The sequence below is a fragment of the Alligator mississippiensis genome, chromosome 15 (genome assembly GCF_030867095.1).
Source record: "Alligator mississippiensis isolate rAllMis1 chromosome 15, rAllMis1, whole genome shotgun sequence".
NCBI lineage: Eukaryota > Metazoa > Chordata > Crocodylia > Alligatoridae > Alligator > Alligator mississippiensis.
The window spans coordinates 22,799,883-22,818,989 of NC_081838.1; the positions used below are offsets into that span (position 1 = coordinate 22,799,883).

Below are 19,107 nucleotides of genomic sequence, written 5' to 3' on the forward strand. Positions count from 1 at the left end.
GGAGGAAGGAGGACCCAGGGAACTGTAGGCCAGTTAGTCTTACCTCGGTCCTGGGGAAGCTCTTTGAGAAAATTATCCTGGTGCATGTCCGCGAGGGGCAGCAGGGGAGGTTATGCTTAGGGGCAACCAACAGGTGTTCATTAGCGGCAGGTCCTGTCAGACCAACCTGGTGGCCTTTTATGACTGGGTCACAAAATCCTTAGACGCAGGGGTAGCAGTGAACATAGTCTTTCTGGACTTCAGGAAGGCCTTCGACACTGTCTCTCACCCCATTCTCATTAAAAAACTAGGGGGCTGTGGTGTCGACACCTACACAGTCAGATGGGTCACTAACTGGCTGGAGGGCCGCACCCAGAGAGTGGTGGTGGACGGTCATTTTCGACCTGGAGGGATGTGGGCAGTGGAGTCCCCCAGGGCTCGGTCCTCGGGCCCGCGCTGTTCAACATCTTCATCAGTGACTTGGACAAGGGGGTAAAAAGTACCCTGTTCAAATTTGCTGATGATACTAAGATATGGGGGGAAGTGGGCACGCTAGAAGGGAGGAATAGGCTGCAATTGGACCTAGACAGGTTACAGGGGTGGGCGGATGAGAACAGGATGGGTTTCAACACTGACACGTGCAAGGTGATGCACCTGGGGAGGAAGGACCAGCAGCATATCTACAGGCTGGGGAGCTCCCTTCTCATCAGTGCAGAGGCAGAAAAGGATCTTGGAGTCATTATTGATGCCAAAATGAACATGGGCCGACAGTGTGGGGACGTGGTCAGGAAGGCCAACCGCACCTTGTCGTGCATCCACAGATGCATCTGGAGCAGGTCCAAGGAGGTGATCCTCCCCCTCTATGCAACACTGGTCAGGCTGCAGCTGGAGTACTGCATCCAGTCCTGGGCGCTGCACTTCAGGAGGGATGTGGACAGCATGGAGAGGGTCCAGAGGAGGGCCACCCACATGATCAGGGGCAGCAGGGCAGGCCCTACGAGGAGAGGCTAGGGGACCTGAACCTGTTCAGACTCCACAAGAGAAGGCTGAGGGGGGATCTAGTGGCCATTTACAAACTAGTCAGGGGGGACCAGCAGGCATTGGGGGAGTCCCTGTTTCCCCGAGCACTACCAGGAGTGACTAGAAACAACAGTCACAAGCTGGCAGAGGATAGATTCAGACTAGATATCAGGAAGTGCTACTTCACTGTCAGGGCAGCTAGGATCTGGAACCAACTTCTGAGCAAGTTGGTGCTGGCTCCTACCCTGGGAGTCTTTAAGAGGAGGTTAGACGAACACCTCGCTGGGGTCGTTTAACCCCAGTACTTTTTCCTGATCTGCTCAGGTCCCTTCTAACCCCACCAACTATGAAACTATGGAACTATGAAAACTATACATGCACGGGCATTAGTAGATTCAACAGAGTAATTTTAGATTCACACCTGCAGATTGAACACTTTCACATATCCTGCAGGCACTGGGTGCACGGGGACTCCAGGGCGCTCAGCTGTGCCTGTAGCATAGCAGCACCACGGGGTGCGCTGGGGCCGGCACTTTGCACAGCTCTGCCTGGCAGCGGAAACACCCTGTATCTGGGTCCAAGAAGGCAGTCTTCACTAAGCCCTCCCGGGATAACTGTTCTTCTGGCGTGGTTTAGAATCCGCTGAGGCGTTGGGGATTAAAGCCCGTTTTATGGAAACGGGAGGCTCCTCCCCAGTTTGCTCCTGCGGTCATGGCTGAGGGCAGGAGAAACTTGGGAGCATCCGAACCCCAAGCCTCTGGGCTTGGGCCTGCATGTAGGATGCCGGCCAAAAGACACTGGAAATATCTGAAGCCCTTGGTGGGAGTGGAGGATGTTTGCCGGTTGTAGGGCCACTTATGGTTCTGGACTGACTCATGGATTTAGACTTGATTTGGCTGATTTGGCTTGGGACATGAAAAATGTCCTTAAAAAGAAATAATAATAAAAAGCTTTGCGCAGCTGTGCCCAGGGGCTGAGGCGGGCGAAGACCACGGGCTGAGCCCCGGCCCTTGTGTAACAACTGCTCTGAATCCCCCAGGCCTGCTGCCCCCGCCATGCGGAGCCTCCCCCTTCCCTTCCCTGCCCGTTTGCTGAGATGCCGACGGCAGTTCCCTTCACTGAGGGCGCATCCCGCACCTCTGACCTTGCTCGGCCCAGGCTGGCTCTGCCCCCTGCCCTCTGTCCCTGTCCCTTAGAGCTAGCACAGTCCACGCCGGGCTGCTGGTCCCTTGAGAGCATCCAAAATCTCTGGACCGGTGTGAGCCGGCAGCCTCGGCCTCGGCTTCCCAGCAGGGCCTGCAAAGTGCTCTGTTTCCATGGTGACCGTCCGGGATGGAATGAATCATTCTGGGACCACGTGTCCGAGGCCTGGCACTGAGCGCAGGGGGTGGCAGGGCAATGGATGAGGTACTGCCAAGACCGACTGCCCCGTAATGCACCTGCAGCAGCAGGGAAGTGCGGGGTCCAAGCAGCCTCGATTCCTGCATTTGCTAGCTCCCAAGGGCTGGACTTCCCAGCCACTGTAATAGCCCCGGCGGCATGGGTCCTGGTGCTGTGTCCCGATATGGGGAGAGGAGGCCAGCTGGGCACTCGATGGCCCTGTGTGGAGCCTGGCGCTGGTCTAAATTGCCCAGGAGGGGCTGATATGCTGCCTGGGGACCCCCATGCTGCTGCATCCCAGGCCCATCTCCCCCATTTCTGCCTAGGACTCCCCTGTCCTGTGCTCTCTCCTCTTGCGGGAGTTGCTATGTATGGGCAGCACAGCCCTTTGCTCTCCTCCCAGCCTTTCCTGGACCGTGCTGGGGCCAGGCTGGATATTGGGAGCTCTACCAGGCCTGGCCCCAGTAGGAGAGAGGGAGTGACCCTGGGGGTCCGCTGCACAGATGAGCTGTGGTTAGCTTCAGCGAGCTCGGAAAGAGGCTGCCTGGCAAAGGTCAGGGTGATGCCTCAGGGCAGGGTGCAGTCCCAGAGCGAACATGCCACGCCGGGAGCCTCCTGCCTAAGCACAGGGGTCGCTCGCAGGGTCATTTTCATTCTTTTCCACACTCCCGAATTTTTCCATCAGTGTTCAATCCATTCTAGGAGCCCTCTGTGGTGAGTGATTTGCAATTCATGCCTAGGTCTCTTTGCTTGATAAGAGACATGGAACTAACTGCATGTTAAGTCAGTGCAACCCCATGCACCTCTCCCTTATCAGAGCCAGGAAGATGGCAGGGGGTGATGGGCTTGCTAATGGCTGCTCTGGGGTCCGCTCCTGGGAGTCTTCATGGCCAGACACTGAGGTGACGGGCACCGCATGGGACCGGGTGGATGGACAGCTCAGAGCACGACTCCCAGGTGGGATGCCTGCTGCTCTGCTCATCTCCCCACTTTCATCGCGTGCGCGTGCAGAGAGTGTCTGCTGCTATTTCTGCCAGTACATCATGCAGCCATTTGCTATTTCACGGGTGACGGAGCAGCTGACAAATTATTAAAGGGGGAGCCATGTAGCCAGACAGCGCGAGTCCCCTTGTCCCTGCACTTTTCAGCACCTGTCAGGAAACGCGGCCTGAATCCCAGGGCAGGGGAGTGACACGCATGTATATTGTACCTAATCCCTGCCGCTTGATCTCTGACAGGACGTTTATCTCCACCCGTCAGCAGAGAGCCGATAATCCCGGCTCACTTCACCCAGACAGATAAGCGCATGTGAGGATCCGCCATCACTGCTGCCCTGCTTGCTGCCGACAACTCCTGCCTCCCTGGTAAGGACGTGCTGAGGCGTCGGCACAAGTATGGGGTGGTGGGGCTGCCTCTGGCTGGCAGCTGGGCTATCTTGCCCCTTCTCCAGCCCTTATAACCCAACCACCTGGCTGCTGCGCACTGCAAATCCCCCACAGGCTGCCAGCGCCTCGCAGGGATGTGGCACTTCCCCTGTCTCCCAGTGGGGAGGGCTGAAACTCAGGGCTGGGAGCGTCCGTCCTGCCCAGGTCGCTCAACAAGCCAGGAATGAATGGAGCCCCGGGCTCCCTCCTAGGTGCAGTGCCCCCAAAGGCTGGGGCGCCGGCCAGCTGGGCGTCCTCTCAACTGGGTCCTCGGTGCTGAGAGAGGGCACCCCACTGGCATCCATCTGTGGTCCTGGTCCCACAGGGCTGAGCCCAGAGAGCTGCCCCGGGAGCTGGCTAGGACAGCTTGCTGCAGGAGAAAACGGGCTGTGGACATAGCCTGGTTTTTCTCCCAGCCCCTAGGTAGAAGGGCAGGTCCCCTAAAGGGCCTGTTTCCCCAGGGGGTCTTTTCTGCTATGAAGCTGTTCTGGCTCTCTGCAGTGTCGTGCCCGGGCCTGGGGCTCTTCTGGGTGTCTGGCAGGGGCTGCCTTCTCCTTGCAGGGCACTTGCCTCCGCGGGTGAGCCAGGCAGGTTCTGCCACCAGCCGACCGACCGGAGCGACTGCAGCTTGGGAGGGGGCTGGCAAAGGACACAGAGGGATGTGAGGGACAGCGGAGGGGATGCTCCCTCCAGAGGGGGCAGAAACGACCTCATCCCCTCAGCATGGGCTTGCTGTCTCACAGAGACGGGAGGGAGGAGGAGGTGTGCAAGTGCTGGCGACCGACTGCACCCTGTTGGCACAGAGCAGGGAGCTGGGGGTGGTACCCACCGTCTGTGATGCTTCTCTCAGCAGAGCCTGGGCAGGCCCCTGGGCTGCTGCAAGTGTGGCCATGCTGCAGCCCTCTGGCAGGACAGAGGGCATGGCCGGGGAGCAGGGACATTGCCCTCCTGCTGCTGTGGTGGAGACCATAGCAAAGGATCTTGCAAGCAGGAAGTTTCCAGGGTCATTGTCACCCAGTCCAGAGCCTCTGGGGGGACACAAGGGAGCTGGTTCAGAGATGGGGCAGGGCTGTTGGTGGGGGCAGGTTGGCGGCCGAGGAGAACGCAGGCTGCTCCCTCGCTTGGGCCCAGGCACGCACCCAGCGGAGGTGAGCCCGGCGCACCCTCTGGGATCTGCAGCTGGAGACAGCCTGGAGCCGTGCAGGGATGCCAGGGGAGGGACCTGGCCTGGGTGCTCAGATTTTACCTCCTGTGCCTGGGGAAGGGCTGGCTTCTTCGGGCAAGGCCGGATGCCAGGACATGCCAGGAGCTGTGCTGAGGGTGAGGCCCCTGCCATTACAGGGGAAATACCGTGACCACTAAGGCGGTTTTCCCAGTCTCTGGGGATAACCATCTTTCTAGCATGGGGATGTACTCGCAGAGGTAATGTATAGTGAACCTCCCATCTTCATTTCCCATGGGAAGATCTTGGCTTTATGCCCACTTTATGAAAATGAGAGACTCCTCCCTAGCTTGCTCCTGTGGCTATGCAGCTGAGGGCAAGTGAAACTCAGGGGCATCCGAACCCCAAGCCTCTGGGCTTGGGCCTGCACGTAGGATGCCCACCAAATGATCTGAAAACATGTGAAACCCCAGGTGGGGGTGGCAGATATTTGCCAGTAGTAAGGCCAACTATGGTTCTTGAACGACTCATGGATTTCGAAGTGATTTGGCTGATTTGGCTTGGAACATGAAAAAATTGACTAAAACAAACAAAAAACAAAGTGGTGTGGATGAGCCCTCACGGCCCCAGCGAGCCCAGCCTAGCCCAGGGCTCTCCCAGCTCCCCATGGCCTCCCAGCCCACCCCGCCAACAGGGACATTTGTCCCTGGCATGCAGTACATGCAGGCAAATGACTCTGGAGCAGCTCATGGCACCTCCAATCCTGGGCCAATTCTGGGCCATCAACCCAGGATCAGACTGATGGCCCGATCCTGTCTGCTCCACCCAGCAGACCTTCCACCTACAGGCTTGTCCCCATTGCCCCAGATATAAAGGAGGGCCCATGCTGTGATTTCCCTCCTACATTAATATCTTTCCCTGACATCTGTCACTGTGACTCACCCTGTACTGAAGCCATTCTCCAGCACTGGGGTACATGAGTCTATGGCCGGCACAGGGTTAGCTGGGGGCTCAGGTATTAATCTGGACACAGAGCCAAGTGTGGACACAGACTCTGTCCTGAAGCTGCCCAGGCTGGACCCAGGCCACAGCTGGACAGGTTAAATGGGTTCCCTTCAGTTTTTATTGATCTTATTAAAAGGGACAAGTGAACAAACAGCCATATAAGCAAGGCCATTACTCCAATAATGTGCTACAGCCTTACAAAGCTCACTGAAGGCAGAGCAATACAACCAGCGTGTTTAGGTCCCAATTAAAACTAAATCAGTTGATCAATAGGTTGGGATGATCAAATTGCCAAGCCCAGGCAGCTGTGATTGGATGGACATACAAGGCAGCACTTGCAGTGATTCCTGTACTTTGGTCTTGGGTGGAGAGAATTTAAGAGGAGACAATTCCCTTTCAGCCCAAGAGTCAGCCGGGTCTCTAGAAGATGCAGTGCCCGGACCTAGCCGGGGAAGATCACAGCATCTGTTGGATGCAAGTGGCCCTCTACCTGGACTCTCTCGAGTGTATATTAACAGCCTTTTACAGCAGCAGGACATGGGCTGTCACAGTCCCCCTGCTTTACCTGTGGCAGGTTCGGGTGTGATGTCTTGTGCTGTGTCTGGGCTGATGAAGAGTTTTATGACAAGTTTAGACTGTGGATTTGTATAGGATGGTTTAGATAGAAATGATCCTGCCTTAGTGAATTGGACTGGGTGACTTCTGGAGTTCCCTCCCAGCCCTCCTTCATGATTCTACAAAGTGTCTCATGGACCCGGGTGCTGGTTTGAGTCCTGAGACCCTCGCCAAGCTTACTTGCCCAAGCAGGCACAAATCATGCCTTGGTTGGCCAAAGCAAGGAGAGATCCTTGAACGCGGTCCTACACAACAGCAGCTTTTGCATGACACTATTTAGCCCCGATGAATCTACTGGCTAGTTTGATGCTGGCTTGATGCTTACTCTCAGGAAACTATTAAATGAACCTTGGTGCTCCCTCCCCACCAAGCACTCATGAGAAACAAGACAGTAACTGTGGAAGGTGTTTCCTCATTGCATTACAGAAGAGGCTGGAGAACTCAGGCTGCTCTTTCCTTGCTGGGATCCTGGACTCGTGAAGTGGCTATTGCTGGTCACCGGGAATCAGGTGGGAGAGTCGCAGTCAGCCCTGTCCTACTTGCGGCACTTCTTGTCAGGATCATAGGAATCCCAGAGCAGTGGGGCTGGAAAGGACCTCCTGAGGTCACATCTCATCCAATCCCTTGCCTGAGGCAGGATCAGCCCTTTTCCAAACCATCCCAGACACATCCATTGTCTAGCCTCTTTGTAAAATTACTGTCCATCCTGAACCAGCAAAAGATGTCACACCCAAACCTGCCAAGGTAAAGCAGGGGGACCACAGCAGCCCGTGTCTTGCTTCTGTTTCATGTACGCTCAAGAAATCCCAGGAAGAGGATGCAGGCTGTCAGGCTGCCCGTGCCGGTGATGCAAGCCTTTCACTTTGCCTCCCCGGATAGGTGATGCAAGGCTCAGGACAACGAGAGAAGTGCTGTTCTCCAGCTGGGCTTTTGCTTCCATTAGGATCACTTCCCACGTTGTGGCTCAGGGCATGGACTCACTGGCACAGTCAGCATGGTCCTGTCCTCTCACGTCTGGGCAGTCGCAGGTCAGGATGGAGTCCCTCACCAGAGAACCCTTCATTCTGCAAAATATGCTAAACCCCAAGGGCAGGACATGGAAGGAGTCTTTTGCTGAGACAACTAACATTAACTTTCCCTGGGCCATAGGGCCCACAGTTAGCAAACAGCATCATTTATAAAAATAGACAGTTTCTTAATGAACATACTTTCCCCCATTTCCTCCTGGCAGTCACTGCTTGGCTCTTCTTAAAATATTCCTGACAAAGACTGGGGACCCGCTATGCGCTGGCGACTTGTTCTGTTGGCTTCTGACCTACAAGCATGAGCCCTGTTTAGACATTATCAGTATAAATATTACTCAGCCCCAAACAATTAATGTTTCCCCAGGCCCAGCACAAATTTAGGCACATGTTTTTTCCTGCCTAGCAGGGCCTGGGAGTAGACTGAATAGAAAGGACCTGGTAATACATTTGTATGACAAAGAGGATCTCATTGGGAGCTCATAGGAGAAGCAGCAACAGCAGCTCTTAATGCTGATAAGGAACTCTCTGAACTCCAGAGATAAGGATGGAAGGGAGGACAACAAAGTGCAGAAGCCTTTTATACTGATGTGGGCCCCAAATCAAAGCCAGCTCCCAGGCTGGGGCCCTGGCTTTGGGATGTGTTTTCGGGGGAAGCGTTTGTTTCTCACTGTGCTGGGAGTGCTTGGGCTGTCTCCGCACAGAGCACTGGCATAAGGCTGTGGCTGCAATTTCTGCTGTCCCCAACTGGCAGCAACACAAAAATGCGGGGAAGAATTACCATGCTTGTCTCACTGAACTTATTGACATTTTGAAGGGCCCTTATAGCCTCGAGGCCACTTAAAATCCAAATGGAGCTGTCAGAAGGAATGACAGGCCCTTGCCAAGTTCAAAACACTGTCAAGTGGATAACGAACATGCAGCTTCCCCCGAGCATGCATAGAGTGGGCACGTCCCCGCTGCACTGCACGGCAGAGATCGAGGGCAGGGCTCTTGCAGCTACGCAGCACGAATTGCGAGTCAAATGCTGAGCAAAGGAGCAGCCCCTACCCTGAACTGGCTCTCTGCCCTCCCAGGGAGCTCGGGCGGGACTTGGGTCTCTGCTGTGAGCTCCGAGGATGGGCAGAATGGGTGGAGCTCGACCCTGCACCCATCGGTGGCCTGGGGCAAGTCACTCGGTGCTTCAGATTCCCTGGCTGTCCAAGAGCAATTGCAAAGCTCTCACCCACCCAGGAGAGCAATGGTGATGATCTGGTGGCTACTGCAGTTGAGGGGACCAAGGATGCTGTCTACAGCACAGTCACTGGGGCCAAGGCTGCAGTGTCCAGCATGGTGGATGTGGCCAAAGAGGCTGTCCAGGAGGGTGTGGAGGTGACTAGATCTGCAGTGAGCAGCAGCGGGGATGCTGTAATGGGCTCATCCCTGGGCCAGAAGGTTGTGAGTGGCTTGGATGTGGTGCTGGGGAAGTTGGAGCAGTGGGTGGACCGCTACCTCCCCATAACAGATGAGGAGCTGGCTGCACTTGCCACCTCCGTGGAGAGGGCAGAGGTGGCTCCGGTGGAGCAGCAGAAGCAGCAGCAGAGCTACTGTGTGCACCTGGGCTCCCTCTCGACCAGCCTGCAGCAGCGAGCCTCCCAACGCTCCCTGGGCAAGATGAGGCGCACCAGGCAGAGTGCCCTGGGGGCCCAGGCCCAGCTGCAGCGAGCTGTAGACCTGACTGGTTCTGCCAAGCAGACTGGGGCTCAGACGGCGCACGACAGCCAGGAGACGCTGAAGCAACTGTGGCTGGAGCGGCAGCAGAGAGAGCCAGGAAGCCATGAGGGGGACAGCACCCTGCAGCCTGAGGAGATGGGCTCCCAGGCTCTGTCCACCGCCCCGGACCTCCTCCAGTATGTGGAGGCTGCCTGCCAAAGCCTGGTACCCAGCGTCCAGGGCCTGCCAGCCAGCGTGCAGGAGCAGGTCCAGCAGGGCTGCCAGCACCTGCGGGAGCTCCAGGCTGCTTTCTCCAGCACCCCATCCTTCCAGGCGCGGTCTGAGGGGCTCCTGAGCCAGAGCTGAGAGAAGGTGGCTAAGGCCCGGGGGTGCCCGGATGAGCTGCTGGAGTATGTGACTAGGAGCATGCCCCTCACCGGGATTGTGGGGCCCTTTGCTCCCACCAGAGCCCCTGCAGAGCAGGTGGAGGAGCCTGTCACAGAGGGGAGAGGGGAGGAACCTGCCGGGGAAGGGACGGTGGAGCCCTAAAGTAGTGAACCCTCCCCACCGTGGGCAACTCCTGTGGTAGGAGAACCAGTTTTTGTTGAGGGATTTGTATGTTCATTCAGGCATATGTCCACCCATGTGCGAGCCAGTTACCCTCACTTTGCCATCATTATTAATGCCCAATAGTGCAGACCATGACCAAAACCAACCAAACGGGCTTAAAGGAAGGCAGGGCCATGTGGTGCGGTGAGTAAAGGGAGGCTGGCTCTGGTACTTCCTTGTATTCATGGCAGAGGTGCCATAGCTATGGGTCTTTAAGACTCATCATCCTAAGCCAGTGAATCATAGCCAGGGTACCCTGGTGCCCTGAGGCACTGTGAAAGCCTTTTAAAGGTATCACAGGGAGCTACAATACTAGCACTGTTAGGGACATCAACCGCCATACATGATTCACAAGATTTCAACTAGGAATCCAGAGTGGCAAAGGCCTGTTGTGGGCTGTCTGGGTTCTTTGCAGCAGAAGAATCGCTCTAGCATTTTTTTGTAGTCCAAGAACAACAGAGCTGACCTTTCCCTTGAGTTGAATGAGGAGGCCGCAAGCCTGCAAAGGTTGAGACCCGCCGTTCAAAGCCCTATTTCCAAACAGGTGCCATGTGACCAAACTCTGATCCACCGAAGCGACGTTCTGCTTTTTCCTGGGCATCTAAGTGTCCGTGTTTGGTTGTCTACATGGATGTCTCAGTGCCAAAAATGCCACTTACGCACAGGGTGGGATTCTCCTCTTGGCTGTGTGGCTCTGGGTGCATGGACAACTGTGTACCTCCAGACTGGGTGCGCACACAGGTGAGAGGGAGAGAGACCCCCTCATCCCCTGCCTTCTCTCTTGCCAATAGCTGAGTGCCAAGACCTCTTATCTGGGAGGCAGGATGTGATGTCCTGGGCTAGAGGGGGGCTCTCTCTGACTGCCTATCAGTGCTCTAGTGACCACACCACAGGTGAGCTATTAGCTGGGCTTGCTTTAAATTTAAGAAAAGCTAAGTTAGAATAGCAGCCTTTAAAAACTGGACCCACCTGAACAGAATGGGAAGGGCTGCCTGGCAGAGACAGAGTTTGTCCCCGAGGGGACACTGTAGGCTCTGAGGGCAAGTGAAGCTTTTCAGGAGCAGCCCCATTGGAAGTGGGAGGGGTGATGTAACCCCAGCACAGTTGGAAAGAGAGCCCTTAGCAAAAGCCCGGGAAGGCCCTGAGCTGGGATTGGCTGAGAGGCTTGGATAAAAGGGGGAGCAGTTTTTCCCGCGGGGGGGGGGAATGAGAGAGCGGGGGCTGAGGGACAGGCTGGAGACCGGATTGAGAGTCTCAGCGCAGCGGTCCCTCGGAGAGCCCCTGGGAGAGGCACTGCAGCAGCTTCCCAAGGGGGCTGGGCAGGGCGACTGGCTACCGGGTACCCCAGGATCCCATTATTCAGGTGAGGGCGCATGTCATGTCGCGCCCAGGGTTACATTAGTATAAGTGAGGCTAAGGGAAGTAAGCAGTATAAAAGGAACTGAGTCACAGGCGAGGGAATCTTCTTGGAAAGTTAAGGTCAGCTCGAGAACACTTAGACCTTGATTAGCGAAGTTCAGGGCCTTTACACACAACTTTTAGGCAGCTCCTGGAGGTCTTAACCCCTGGATTGTCCACACATTAACGCCTGGAAATGGTTTTAAGCATACTTTAGGAGACTTAAAGTTACGCCGCTCCAGGGCAGGTTCACCTCTGATCCGTGTTACCCGGCTTGTGTTTCAGGTGTGGCCACCCCCAAAGATGAGCTGCTCACTTGTAGTCTTCCCGCATCCCAGGCTGCAGCATCCCCGCACCCGTCCTCCTGTTCTGTGGACAAACTTTGCACCCCCGAAATGCTACTGCCCAGGGGGTGGTTGTGGCACCAAGCCAACTCCCCATTCTGCTCTGGGGGGTGTGATCTTCCCATCCCCAGGGGTGCAAACACCCTGCTGAAGACATGCCAGCTAGCCAGGTTGCAGGGCATGGACAGGTCCGGGAGTGGGGTCTAGCAGGCATGGAGAGGAATAAGGTAGGGGGCCAGATTGAGTCCCCGTGAGCTAGGACTTCCTCCCCAGGGCCGGGGCAGTAGCCCTCCCAAAAGCACCTTCCCTGACTGTTTTCAGCTCCCAGCCATCCTGGGAAGCATGACCAGCACTCCCCACACTCCCTATCCCAATTTATTAACACATGAGACTTTCTTTAATTCACTTCCTCTTTATTTATTCAGTTCTCTTTTTTTTACTTCTTTTTATTTTATCCTTCAGAGGCTGACTTCATTTCACCACCCTTCTCCATCCTCCTTTCCTTTCCACCTCCCATTTTGTTGCCCACCCCAATCCCGTTAACTCTCCACCTCCCAGATTCATGTCCTGTGCCATCCCCGCTCCCCCTGTCCTCCCCCCGCAACCTAGAGGAGGTCCTCGCTCTCTAGTCCTGTAGTGGCAACTCACAGCTGTAGCTCCTAGCCAGCCCCCTGCTCACCAGCCCTCTAATGCAGTGGTTCTCAACTTTTTGCATACCGGGACCCATTTGCAAAAATCAGTGGCTTGTCTTGACCCACACTGCCCTGCCCTCCTCACCATGCTGCACCCTCAGTGCTCAGCTACCTTCCCTCAGTGCCAGCAGGCACCTGCCTCCTCCACACCCCCATCCCTTCTACACACGTACCCACACACACATGCACACACTGTCCCCCCTCGACAGTCTCCAGGCCCTGGCCCTCCAGTCCCCACTCCTCATACCTACCTTCATCCGTCTGCAGGGCCTGCTCCCATGCCTGGTTGCATGCTGGCTACACCCCAAGCAGCCCCTTGCAGGCTGGAAACCTGTGCTTTCACACATTTTTCTGGCACTTGTTCGCGACCCTTTGAAATATTCTTGTGACTCACTTTTGGGTCGCAACCCATGGGTTGAGAAACACTGATCTAGTAGCAAGTCACAGCTCTGCAGGCCAGGGACAGTCAGGGAAGATTTGTAGCCTTAAGGCGAGACTGCTTCAAACTTGAGCCAGCATTGACACGGATCGACATTTGAGCAACTTGAAGTGCAGTGCGTAACAAGGTCCTCAGTTTGCTCTAGGCTGAGCACACTGTGATACAAGGTCTTCCTGACCTCAGGTGCCTTGTCTTTGATCAAGCGCTTGGTAAGCCCTGTTTGGAGAATGGGGGTGAAAAGGGGATTGTCAGTGTGCTTTGGCATGTCTTACTGAGGTTCTTGTCTGCATATGTATGAAAATCCAGCACTTAAAAACGTATCTCTAGGCCTGGGCAAGATTTCCCCAGCAAACTGACTACCTGTTAGGAAGTCCTAGGATTTTAAGATCCCGTAATTCTAAAAGCTGTAATCTCTGTGACATCGGTAAGTATTAGGCTGTGTATATCTGGATATTTTTTTGTTATGCTTTGTCTATGTTGTGTTAGAGTTAATAGGTGGCAGGATTCATATTGAGAGATTTTTAATAACATTTGCTTTTGTATTGGTTCCTTTGAAGGATGTACTTTGGTGGGAACTGGGGCTGCCAAAAATAACCCTCAGTCCCCTAAATTCCTTTCAGGGGTTAACAGATTTGGTAATCCAGCTAGTCTTGTTCCCCACATTTTAACCTTCTAAAATGGAGATCTCTCTGTATCTGGGCTATAATAACAGTTAATATCAGAGCGGATCTTTATTCCTTTGCGTTTGGGAAATCAGGAAGCTCAGAGATCTGTGTATTTGAAGTGTTTATATCTCGCTCCAATTTTTTTTTTTAATTTGGTGTATAGCTTACCCATTTTCAGTGCTCAGCATCTGTTTTCAGGAGGATGCTGCCCTTCCCCTTTTTTATCTTTTTGCTTTGAAGCAGATAAAATGGTTTTTGAGCAGAAGCAAAAATCCTATGCAATCTTCACACTAGCAAGCAACATTTCCTTTAACTTAAGCAGTAGCATTTTATTCTGCAATCCTTTTATTCTGGGTTGTGTTTTCCAGCCCTGTATAGGGTACAATCCAAAGACAAAGTCAAAAATTGCAAAAGCCCCCATTTCCAAAAACTGGCTGGAAAATTGCCAAAATAAACCACAATCCAAAAATACACCCAACGTTAAATTAAGCATTACTGCTCTTGAAACATGCATTAAGACACACAGAGAAGAGGTAGAATAATACCTTCTCCAAAACTTTTAAACTCCAAAAACATTTAAAACTATTCAAAAAAGAGAAGTCAAAACCCCAAAAAGAAACAGATGCTGCATGGATATTTTGCTTACCTCTTGTAGGACACTAACTAAAATGTTGGGTCATAAAATACAGGAATTAGCTGTTGTTCAAAACCAAATTCAGGACTTGCAAACTCAAGCTTCAGATTTACAGAGATCTGCTAAAGAAACAACTCACCAGGTAAAGCTTAGCCTGAGTCACGTTTTAGAGGCATTTCAGAATGCTAACAATATTGCTAGGAGGCAGATACAGCTGCTAATTAAAATATAACTCTTGGGTCTTATTTAATTTCTTCTTTCTTATAGAAAACTGCTGAGAATTCTACCCTAAAGTCATGTGAGAGGCAAGGATCTTTGTGGGTAACGAATTGGTCTGAACTGATGAAGAAAGCTTTGCATCCCAAAGTTTGTCTAATTTTATGTCAGCCGTGCAGTTGGTCCAATAAAAGATAGCACCCGCAAAGATCCTGGCCTCTCGTGATTCCTGGATCATCCACTCTACAACATCACTCCAGTAGTCCCTAACTCAGATGCTTATCACTGCAAAACCTCCAGTCCCAACAAAACCTGATTGGCTTTTCCGTATAATCAGAAAATCCCTCCATGGAGATACCCCTGCCCCCAAATTGTATATATGGTGGCAATGCTAAGTGTTACTGAACAGCAAACAGAGCACAAGAAGAAGATACCGCAGGGTGATTCAACTGCACCAGCACATAACTGAGAAAGAGATAGGAACCGCTACAAAACACAGTGAAACAGGGACAAAGTGTGGGCCTGGCAAGCTGGGTCCAGCAGCATCCCTCCCCTGCTTCTCTTGAGTTATGGTTGCTAATATGCAACCTTTAATGAGTGGACAGGTCAGGATCCATGCCTGCTCTAACACTGTGGAAAAAACAAGCCATGCTTTCTTTCCCAGGGTACCAAACTGCTTTTACTGCAAAAGGAAAAACAAATTTCAAAGTCTGTCACAATGGTTAAGCTTGTTGTAGTCCAGGGGGACTACAAGTAGCTGCCCGGCAAACTCTAAATCAGTGATTCTGTACCAGGCTGCCACAGCACCGTGGCTGCTGTGAGACCCTTTTCAGGCTGCTCTGCAGTATCAGCATTGTTAGGTGTGCAGGCACTGATACGACGCACAAGATAGAAAGCTTTGGTGACCCTTTGTTCCTATGGGTTTGCTGTTTGTTTGCCTGTCTCTCCTAGCAATGATCCACTCCCTGTTCTCTCCCCTCTCTTCCCCCCCCTTGTCTAATGCATATCCTTTCACAGCATCTGAAGTAAGTTGAAATTCACAAAATCGTCTATCTATCTATCTATCTATCTATCTATCTATCTATCTATCTATCTATCTATCTATCTATCTATCTATCCACTTTGGTTAATCTATAAGTGCAAACCGATCCTGCCTTCTACTTGACTTCAGACTAATGCTGTTAACTACATCTTACATAGTAAACCCAGAGATTTCCAATAGGGATCATTGTCATACCATCCTTCCCTGCCATGGGCTTGCTAAATTCTTTGCAACAGGAGAATTGTTCTAGCATTTTTCCGTAGTCAAAAAAAGAGTGAAAGCAAAGAGCTGGTGTTTGCTGAGGGGGGCCTTGAATCTATCAAGAGGGACCTGGAGTCTAAAAAGGTTGAAAACCACTGCTCTAAATTCTCATGGTCACTACTATAATCCCCTAAAGTGGTTACCCAGTGCTTCCCTTACAAGCAGCTATGGGCGGGGAGGATACACTTTGCAAAACATCACTGCCAAAACAGACACTCCAACCTTATATCACTTCTATATCCATTCATGTTCCAGTTTCCTCATTTTCTCTTGACAATCAATTACTGAAATCTCTTCAAATTGTCTTCAATAGCCAAGGAAGTTAATTGGATGCTTTAACCAAGTAGAATAGATACCTTCCTGTTATGCATTCTCTGTATTGTGTATCCTTTATTGGTTAGTGATATTTATATCTGGAGATTTTTAATAAAGTTTGCTTTTGCACTCACTCTGCTGAAGGACTTGCTTTGGTGGGAACAGGAGCTGTCAACGTTTCCTCTGGGGGTCAGCAAATTCATTCGTTCATTCGTTCGTTCATCTATTCATTCATTCGAGTTATATGTAATTGCTCAGGTCTGCCTCAGCCTGCATTTTGAGGGGAGGCTTCAGAAAAGCAATTCAACCATTTTTGGAATAGGTGCAGGGACACTGGGTGATATTGCTATCATGGACTCCATAGATGGGCTCTGTCATGCAACTCCAGCATTACACCGTCTCTGACGCCAGCCCAGGAGAAGCTGGTGCAGTAGGTGAGACCCTGGCTCCTGGTTGCAGAGCCAGGTCAAACAAAGGGCAGCACTATCCCATCCTTTCCCAGTGTACAAGAAAGTCAGGGAAACTGAGGTATGCAACCTTTATTATAAAACACACACATAGACACAGACACACGTTTATCCCAGAAACATTGCAAAACAACCGCAGGCCTGTTACACTTGCCAATGTTAATTTTATTCCCCAGGCCCTGAGTGAAAATGCCTACCACCTCTGGGCAGTGTGAGGGGCCCAGGAATCTGACAGAGAACCAGTCCCTGGATGAGGGAGATACCTTTCGTTTCCCAGTGAAACTCCAGGCTGCTTTGGCCAAGACTGAGGCCCCTGGCAGCTGACTTCCACGTGCTCCTTGGTGCTTGCTGAAGACTTGTTGCTGGGATCTTTGCCTGCTGTCTGCATTGGAGTTGTTGGTTGTAGCTGTGTTAGTCTAAGGACACAGGCAGGAAAGGTTCTTTAGTGAAATGTGATATCTTTTATTAGACCATCTAAATAGTTGGAAAAAATGTTCTTTGCAAGCTTTCAGTTACAAACAAACTTTCCCCATGCCTGAAGAAGGGTGTTTGTAACTGCAAGCTTTCAAAGAATATTTTTTTCCAGATATTTAGTTGGTCTAATAAATGATATCACATTTACCTAAAGAACCTTGTCTGCATTGGGCATGCTCTAGCCCAGCCAACTTCCCACGTGCAGGAAGCCTGATCTGAGCAAGCTCAGGTGTCTGCTTGCTGAGGTTAGGGCTGGAGTCCCAGGTGGGATGCAAGTCTGGGCACAAGGCCCAATGCGGTCCAGGAGACAGGGTGTGGGCTGGGAGCTGGGGGTACCCCTCCAGGTGCAGCTGGTGCCAATCAGTCTGCACACGTCACAGTTTTCCAGCATGAACCCGGGTCTGCATGCCCAGCTCCCGTGGCAGCTTGCAGTGGTACCATGCAGCCTGAGGGGTGGAGCTCATCTCCATGACACAGCTGGTTCTTCACTTTGCTTCCCCAGGGCCTGGGGTTCCCACATGATGACCTGCCCATGACCATGCTGTACCGCAAGACTTTCCCCATGCCAGGGGTGCACATGCTGCCCATTCCTGGGCTTCTAGCAGGTCACGGCTCATGCCTGGGGATGAGCATCCCCCACCCATCCAATTGCTGTTGCTCTTTACCCTGCTATGAGTGAGTGGTGCCCTTCATCCATGTCTTACCCTGGAGTATGGAGCAGGGACCCATGGTGCTTGCTGCCCCATAGTCACTGAGAAATGCCAAGAGACGGGAGGTCCAGAGAAGTGGCCCATGGAAGTGGAGGAAGCTCTGCGCTTGCCGTCAGGGTTCATCTGTGGTACAGGAAGCCGCTTGCATCTCCCCGTGAGATGGCGCTGGGTGGCTGGGCTGGAAAGGGCTCACAGCCAGTGCATGTCTCAGACTACAGCACTGCAGTTCAGGGCTAGGGACAGACATTACACATAAACTGGTTTAAGTGATCCTAAACTGGCTTAAACCTGTAACAGAACAGATGTTCAGTGCACATAAACCAGTTTGAAAATGGCTGAAACCAGTTTGAGTTAAACCTGGTTGAATGTAGTATTAGACTTAACTGATTTGGGTCAAACCAGTTTATGCAATGTCTGTCTGTCCCAGACCCCTTACTGGTTTAAGATAAACCAGACTCCCCTAGCATCCTGGCATGCTCTCGGGGCTGGGCAGGGCTCTCTGCTCCACAGCAGGGCTGGCCGCTCCCTTCTGCTCCCTCACTGCAGCTCCAGCAGAGACTGCAGGCATTGGCCTAGCTTCTCCCTGCTAAACAAGGATTATTCCCCACTCCCCCTCTTCCTTACACCTCTCAGTATTAGGTGAGAGTCCATGCTGTGGGAGATAATTTAATAAAGGCAGACAGGCTTTTTGGAGCTAATCAACAGGTAGCTGGCAATGTCCTTCCTTGGAAAAGCTGTTTAAGAAGAGCTTGAACTAATGGAGAGAGGCCTTGTTTTCTTAATGGGTTGATAAACCCTGAGTTAGGGGTGATAAACATTCCCTGCTAGGCTGCCTGGGGGGACGGGGGGACATCAGAGCCTCCTGCCCAGGCCTGGCCATGCCCCCCTCAGCTCAGCCCTGTGGAAGGAAAGGAGGGCTGCCAGCAGCAGTTTTGAGGGCACAGACCGGGACAGCTGGTAGGACTGCTGGCCAGGCCCTCTGGCTTTGTGTCCCCTGTGGTAACTGCCCCCGTCACATCCTGTGGCCCAAGCACTATGGGGCTCTGAGTGTGCTGCCTGCCCCTGGGCCTGGCTCTCTGTGCCTCCTAGTTCTGCCCTGCCATCCCCACTCTGCAGTCAAATCCCAGCCCTTCTCATTGGGACCAGGACTGAACTCCTCCTGCTGAGTTCAGACATCTCCATGGGGTGACTCAGGGTAGTACTTGCCCTTCTCAGAGAGCCAGTCCAGGCTGCACCAGCACCAGCTGACTCCTGGCATGGCAGCAAGGATGCCCTAGTCACAGAGAGCACCAGCCATAGCAGAGGAGCAGGCAGAGCTGGGGTGTGTCAGAAAGGCCACTACTTGCATCCTGACCAGACAGGCAGGATGGGTTCAGTACTGGGGAAATGCACTGTGCTACACACAAAGTCAGGAGCAGCAGGTGCCCAGGGCACTGGTCCCGCTCTGCGCATACCCCGCCTCAGCAGAGCTGTCTGGCCTGGGTGCAGTGCTGGGACACAGCTGGCCACGGCGAGTCTGCATGGGCTACGTTGTGCCATGCT

General features: G+C 52.9%; 1 long non-coding RNA gene across 2 annotated transcripts in view; it reads left to right on the forward strand.

The window, feature by feature from the left end:
* LOC109285116 (uncharacterized) overlaps positions 1-19,107 on the forward strand; it is a 40,034-nt gene that overhangs the window by 16,329 nt on the left and 4,598 nt on the right. Inside the window, exons 2-3 of one of the 2 annotated variants that reach the window (XR_009457579.1) lie at positions 3,618-3,743; positions 14,348-16,047. This is a non-coding gene — a long non-coding RNA (uncharacterized LOC109285116). Of the gene's footprint in view, positions 1-3,617; positions 3,744-14,347; positions 16,048-19,107 lie in introns of those variants that run through there. The other variant, XR_002092786.2, reaches the window with a different exon arrangement.